Source organism: Vombatus ursinus, unplaced genomic scaffold, assembly GCF_900497805.2.
Source record: "Vombatus ursinus unplaced genomic scaffold, bare-nosed wombat genome assembly UNPS02014818.1, whole genome shotgun sequence".
Lineage (NCBI taxonomy): Eukaryota > Metazoa > Chordata > Mammalia > Diprotodontia > Vombatidae > Vombatus > Vombatus ursinus.
Genome location: NW_020954596.1, coordinates 6,186,132 through 6,192,971, shown reverse-complemented (window position 1 = coordinate 6,192,971; position 6,840 = coordinate 6,186,132). Strand labels below are relative to the sequence as shown.

The 6,840-nt window shown below is 40.8% G+C and overlaps 1 pseudogene; it reads left to right on the top strand.

Moving 5' to 3' along the window:
- Window positions 1–3,959: 3,959 nt before the first annotated feature.
- Window positions 3,960–6,840, top strand: part of LOC114023573 — an 8,212-nt pseudogene continuing 5,331 nt past the window's right edge.

The window sequence follows — 6,840 nt, the reverse complement described above, 5'->3', positions numbered from 1 at the left end:
TAACACTTAGAGTTGATTGAGTAATGCAGGCTGCCTGGCCTTCCCTGTTGGTCAGTGGGGTTGACGGCTCCTGACAGCCAACATGAAGATATTACTGCTCTCAGACTAGCCCAGGATGTCGGGGTAATCTACAGCAATCTGGTGCCTGCTCTAGTGTGTAATATGCGATGGAAAACTTTCCTTCCTAACGTGAATGACTGCAGGTAGGAGCGATCGCCGAGATCATGGCCGGACACTGGGATAAGCTCGGTAAATCAAATCCTTGGGTGCGCCGACTTCTCAGGGCAGAGATGGGGGAATCTTCTGGTCTTGTCTGTATCTGAATCGATATTAATGATGTCCTACATTATTATTAATAGTATCAACTGCTCAATTCATACGGTGCCTTATAGCTTATTAATGATAGCCTGCACAAAACCTTTACCACTTATTATTAATTAATTAAGGTAGATAGATAAAGCATTTACTGTCTCTTGCTGTGTGCTGGCCACCAGTGCTAGTAGCCTCAGATACAATGACAAGCAAACAAAACTTGGAGGCATGAGCCCTGCAGGATAATGCAAAAAGTGACCTATTGGAATGTAGGGACCCTGGGTGGAATCGAGGTTACCAAGATGGAGGAGGTGCAAGTGCTCAGAAAAGATGCATGGCTGGAGCAGGCTGGGAATGAATTATTGATAGCTCATTTTTACCCACTGCTTTAAAGTTGATTAGTAATAATAATTCACATTTATGTGGCATTTTACAGTTGATTGTTAACAAATCAGGTTATTAACATTAGATAACACATGTTGTTTTTATTTGTTGTTGTTCAGTCGTGTCTGACTCTTCCTGACACCATTTTGGGGCTTTTTTGGCAAAGATACTGGAGTGCTTTGCCATTTCCTCCTCCAACTCATTTTACAGATGAGGAAACTGAGGCAAACAGGGTTAAGTTACTTGCCAAGGGTGACACAGCTATTAAGTGTCTGAGGCCATATTTGAACTCAGATCTTCCTGACCTGACTCCAGACCCAGTGTTCTCTGTACTATGCCATATAACTAGCTGCCCCATATAACACATAACATTATATAATATTATTAATAATAACACAAAACAACAACAATTATAATCATAATAATAAGTAGCCATGGTATAGTGATTAAAGAGCTGGCCTTAGAATGAAGGAGACCTGGCTTTAGGTCGTGCATCTGATACACCCTGACCATGAGACTCAGGACAAATCAGTCAACCTCTCTTTGCTCTCGGCAACTTTTTTTCGGGGGGGGGGGCAATTGGGGTTAAGTGGCTTGCCCAAGATCATACAGCTAGTAAGTGTCAAGTGTCTGAGGTCAGATTTGAACTCAGCTCCTCCTAACTCCATGGCCAGAGCTCTATTCACTGAGCCACCTAGCTGCCCCCTCTAAGCAACTTTCTAAGACTCCAGGTGGCAGAGGAGGTACCAATCTGCATTGGTAAGGGGTGTTTTCTCATCTGGGAAATTCCCTCTATTCATGAAATCACAGTCCCCATCTCAATCCATATGAAATGATCTGCCCTTTTATAATACTTTATAATTTGTTAGTAATAGTTGACATTTTCATATCATTTCATAGTCTATTAGTAATAATAATTAGTATTAGTAATGAGTAATAGCAGTTATTAGTTAGTAGCAATTCATAATAGTAATTAGTAATAAGTCACAATTAATTAGTAATAATTAGCATCAATTACATTGATATTAATAATAATGATAATTATAAAATTAATATCAATAATTAGTGTTAATTAATAATAATTCACAATTAAGTGAATTGAGAGCTGGCCTCAGAGTGAGGAAGACCTAGGTTTGAGCCACAGATCTGACCCCATTCATTCTGGTTTTGTGATCCTGAACAAGTCTGAAGTTCTCAGTACTTAAAGGAAACATTAAATTGTTGAGTGGTTACCTGTCTGTAACAGTGGAGAGAATGTCCTCACCTGGGAGCTCCCTGTGATGATTAAATCACAGGTCCAGGCACAATCCCTGCCCCCAAATATGATCACAATTACATTGCATCTTATAATTTCTTAGTTCACATTTATATAGGACTTCATAATAGTAGCTCAATTTACATAGTACTTTAGAGTTTATCATCATCACTATTATTAATTATTCATATTTATATTGTCATTTATTAAATTCAGCTCGATAAATGCTATTTAAGTACCTAATGTATGCATGGCATTGTTCTAGGACTGGTGATACCAAGCCAAAAAGGCCACTGCTATTCCCCACTGGTCTCTCTCTCTCTCTCTGTCTCTTCATTATTAGTTAATTTAAGGTCCCTCTCTCTCTCTCTCTCTTTTTTTTTTTTACAGAATCACAGATTTTGAGACTTGGAACAATCCTTGGCAGCCATCTGGTCTTGATTTACTGACAATTGGTGGCCTCTGCTTACAGACTTCCAGTAAGGAAGAAACCACTACCTTATGAGGCAGCCTGTTCTACATTTGGATAGCTCTAATTACTAGGAATTTGGTCGGTTGGTTGGTTTTCCTGACATCAAGCCTCAATTTCATCTCTTTACAATTTTCTTCCTTGGCTCCTGGATCTGCCCTTTGGACCAAACATGGCTAGTTCAATCCCTCTTCCACATGACAGGTTTCAAATTCTTGAAGACGATTATCGTGCCCCTCCCAAGCCTTCTGTTCTCTTGCCTAAACATCCCCAGTCCCTCTAAACAATCTTTATGATATATTGACTCAAGGCCCTTCAACATGCTGTCTTCCATATTATCCCCAACTTGTCAATGTCCTTCTTAGACCATGGCATCCAGAACTGTATGCAACATGAGTGCAGAGTGTAGAGGAACTATCTATCACTTCCTTGGTCCTGAAAGTTGTACCTCTTTTAATGAACTCCAGGATTCCATTGGCTTTTTTTGGCCGCCATAGTACACTGCTGACACAGAGCGAGCTCACTGCCCTCTACTACTCTCAGATCTTTGTAAAACTGTTGCCTAACCATGCCTCCCTCATCCTGTATTTGTAAAGTTTATTTTTTTAACCCAAATATATCTTTATTGAATTTCATCTTATAAAATTCCTCCCCAAACTCTAGAGGATCCATTTGGATCCTCACCCTGGCTCTGTGTTATTTGAAAATTTGATGAATATACCATAATTGTCATTAACCAAGTCATTGATAAAAATGATAAGCAGCCCAAGGTCAAGCACAGATCCTGAGGCATTCCACTGGAGACCAAGTTGATGACCAATCATTAATAACTATTCTTAAAATCCAGTCATTCAAATGGTTTCAAATTCATTTTCAGACATTTCATTATCTTCTAATCCATATCTTTCTGTCTTCTCTGCAAGACTAGCATTAGGTTCTCTATCAAATGCTTTGCTAAAGTCTACCTACACTCTAACCACAAGCTTCTTCTGGTCTATTTATTTCGTAACCCTGCCAAAAAAGGAAATAGAATTAGTCTGGCATGACCTGCTCCTGATGGAAACGTACTAGCTCTTTGTAATCACGGCTTCCTTTTTCAGATGTTTATTAACCATCTCTTTAATTATCCTTTCTTGATTTTCCACAGGAATTGAAATCAAATCCACTGGCCTATAATTTGTAGACTCTGATCTCTTCCCCCTTGTCTTTTTTTTTTTTTTTTGAAAATCGAGACATTTGTCCTGCTCTAATCTTGAGCTCACATTTGTATAGAACATGAGGTTTTACCAAGCTCTTTCCTCATTTTACCCTCTAAACAAGTAGTATGCAGATTACCATCTTGGTTTTATAGATATAAGAAGGGAAGTGCCTTGTACAATGTCACAAAGTGAGTTAGTCAGAACTGGGATTCAAAACCAGTTCTTTGGAATCAAAACTTTGGGCTCTTTGTCTCATAGACTACTGCAGTGTGCTCTTTAAAAAACAGAAATATGACCTGATCAGGTGGGGAGCGCCAGGATTGTTTGCTTCATTCTACGGATGAGGAGCTGGAGTCTTGAAGAAAGGCCGGGGCCTGTGTACTCCAGTGCCAAGTCCAATGTTCGGATGAAGGGCGCTGCGCTGGGAGTCATGTCTTGGGTTGGAATTCCTGCTCTAGAGTCCGTTCTTGCCGTGAGTCCCTTCTCTTTTATGAATCGTAGCTTCATTGCCTGTTTCACAAGGGCGTGGGACTGTCTGGTCTGGAAATAGTCTCTTCCAAGCCCAAATCCTATGAAACCAATGAATCCTTTCCTTTGAGGTTGGCTTATTCAGATAGATCCCCTTGCAGCCAATGGTGTTACTTTGTGAGGACCCCTCTTAAATCTGGACCACCCACCTACGGAGAACCAATGAAAATATCAATTGAAGGTTGTTGTTGTTGAGTAGTTTCAGTCATGACCCCATTTGGAGTTTTCTTGACAAATATACTGGAGTGGTTTGCCATTTCCTTCTCCAGCCCATTTTATGGATGAGGAAACTGAGGCAAACAGGGTAAAGTGACTTGCCCAAGGTCACACAGCTAGTAAGTATCTGAGGCTGGATTTGAATTCAGGTCTTCCTGACTCCAGGACTAGCCCTCTGTCCACTACACCACCTAGCTGCTTCTATTGATGGTTACATATAAGAAAAAAAAAAAGCAGCTTATTATGACTTTTCTGAACACTGAATTCCCCTTTGTTTTTTGATTAAGATCACTAAACATTTGCCTTTGTTGAATGTAAAATATAGTTATCCCTTCCACGTTGTGACTTTCCCCATCTCAGTTTCCATATATATGGGTTGGCATAAGAAATTAAATGGGAATTTTGGGGGAGTTTTGCGGAAGCCACAGAAGACACACAAAGGCCAGCAGACAACATAGGAAAAGTTTGGAAACTCAGAAATACATTAAATATATGTATAGCATTACATAATACCAATACATTTCATTGTTTAGTACCATAATAATTCAGACTTCTTCTCTAATATGAAGGGAGGGCCAAAAAATTTTATGTGGATTTTCTGGATCCTGGGGGTGCCATGCCCCAAACCCCCATGATGTGGAAGAGATAACTGTATGCTACCCTCCCACCCCACACTGTAGATTTAAAATGGAGGGTCCTCAAGAGGTCATCTAGTACAACCCTTCCATTTTACAGAGGAGAAAATTGAGGTCCAGAGAGGGAAAGGAAAGAAGGAAGAAAACAAGCGTTTATTAAATGCCTATTCTGTGCCAGGTGCCATGCTAAATGCCTTACAGATATTATCTCATTTGACCCTCCCAACAATTCTGGAAGGTAGATGCTATTATTATCCCCATTTCACAGGTGGGGAACCTGAGGCATTTTGGGCAGTTAGATGACTTGTCCAGGGTCATACAGTCGGTGTCTGGAGATCAGATTTGAACTCAGATCTTCCTGACTCCAAGCCCAGCACCCTGTCCATTGTACTACCAAGCTGCTGCTAAAGGGGGCTGGTGCATGGTTACTCAGTAACAGAGATGGAATTGGAACACATGTTTCCGGACCCTGAGAGCAGAGCTTTTTCTGATATAGAAACAGTGAACATCTGAAACTGGGAAGGAAGCCAGGAATCCCATAGAGCAGGTGGGGTAGAAAGCAAACATGAGTTCACTTATCTTGGTTCTACACTTGGGCTCCAGAAGTAAAATTCACAAGACAGGTTAGACCAGAATTCCTGTGAAAAAGATCTTGGGGTTTTAGTGGACCATAAGCTCAATATTATTTAATAGTGTGATGGGGCAGCCCGGGCTATCTTAGGCTGCATAAAGAGACATGTGGGGTCCAGAAGGAGGAAGTAACCATTCCTCAGTGCCCTTCTCTGCTCAGGTCTTATCTCAAAGTCCCTTCCAACCCTTCCTGGAATACTGTGATCATGACAAGCAGATCCCTCTCCCCTAGCTATGAAATAGGTTACCTCAAATCCTTTTTTTCCCAAGGTTTCTCAAGGTATGTCCATTGAGTCCATTGGAAATTATTTAAAGAAAGGGATATGTTTTAAAAATTTTTAGGGTACCTTGCAGATTGTGTTAAATTCTGAATGTTTTGGGGTGAGAAGAAATTCTGTAGCTGTTTTGTATTAACTTGGGTTTCTTGTGGTAGAGGGGAAATGGGCATTTTTAAATTTAATATTACCCCAAGTCTGCTAAGACATCAAGGGACCTCTAGGAGTGGCTGAGGATAAATTTAAGATTGAAAAGGGAAAGGAACAAGCATTTATTAAGCACCTACTATGTGCTAGGCACTCTCCCAAGTGCTTTACAAATATCTCATTTAATCCTCACAAAAACTCTATGATGTAGGTGCTATTATTATCCGGATTTTGCAGTTCAGGAAACTGAGGCAGGCTTGGAGGAAAGGATCAATGAATTCAGATTAGACAGCTCAGGTCTACACTTGTAAAAATTCAGTTTTTTAATGTTCAGAAGAGGAGCTGCTATTCTTATCGGGGACTGTCTGGTCCAGGGGCGGGGAACCAATTGTTCGGTGAAGTTTGGATTCAGTCAAAGGGCTGAACTTGAGGACCTAGAGGGCCACATGTGGCCTTGAGGCCCCAGGTTCCCCACTCCTGGTCTAATCTGAACTCATTGATCTTTTCCTCCAAATGAGGCAGAGGACTGGGGTAGTGCCTGGAGCTCTGGCCCTGGAGTTAGGAAGAACTGAATACAAATCCAGCCTCAGGCACTTATTAGTGGGTTTCCCTGGGCAAATCACTTCATTACTATCTGCCTCGATTTCCTCATCTGTAAAGTGGGCATAATAATAGCCCCTACCTTCCAGGGTTATTGTGAGGATCAAATGAGATGATATTTGTGAAGCGCTTAGGACAGTGCCTAGCACATAGTACATGCTTAGTAAATACTCGTTCCCTCTCTATCTAT